Genomic DNA, 817 nt, shown 5'->3' on the forward strand with positions numbered 1-817 from the left:
CCAACTCTCCCATCCACACTCGTCTTGTATACTTGTTTTGTCTATCTCCGTTCCAAAAACCAACTTCTGCGCATGGGCCACGAAGTTTCAATCGCACTGTATGTGCGCGCCCGCATGTGGTATTTTGTGGAAGAGCCACACTCAAGGGGCCAAAGAGCCGCGTGTGGCTCGTGAGCCGTGGTTTGCCGACCACTGGGCTAGGGCAATTTTATCATGTTTTAGTTCCTTAGATCCAAGAGATTTAATAGAAGTTCATTTTGTTTATTTAGTTTCATAGCCATAAAAATTCATTTTACTCTCCTTACCCCCTCCTCTCTCTCTCTTTCTCTCTCCACTTATTTGATATATGACACTCTATTTAAACAAACAAAAAATATAAAAGTCAATCCCATATTTATGGGTCTTTGTCTTATACTATTAGATTTATCTAATATTTTCCACAATTTGGACAGTTTCTCATCTCTTGTGCAGTGTCATCTGCATAATGGGGTTTATTTATTAAAAGTTCCCAATGTAACCTAGACCTAAGGAAAAAAAATTGCTTCTGTCTCATCTACACTAATAAAAGAGAAACATGGTAATTAGCGTATGACCGCTACCCTTCCCATTGGCTAATCAGCATATCCTTATGCAAATTAACTGTCAGCCAAGATGGCGGCCGGCAGCCAGGCAGCTGGAAGCGAACATGAGGCTTGCTTGCTCCAGTGACTGCAGACTCCAACGTTCCCCGCCTGACTTGCCGGCCTCTGAGCTGGCAGTTTGAAACATTCTAACAAATATAGAAGCTAAACAAAACCCCAGAAACCAGCTTTCAGCC

The sequence above is a fragment of the Myotis brandtii genome, unplaced genomic scaffold, assembly GCF_000412655.1.
Source record: "Myotis brandtii unplaced genomic scaffold, ASM41265v1 scaffold529, whole genome shotgun sequence".
NCBI lineage: Eukaryota > Metazoa > Chordata > Mammalia > Chiroptera > Vespertilionidae > Myotis > Myotis brandtii.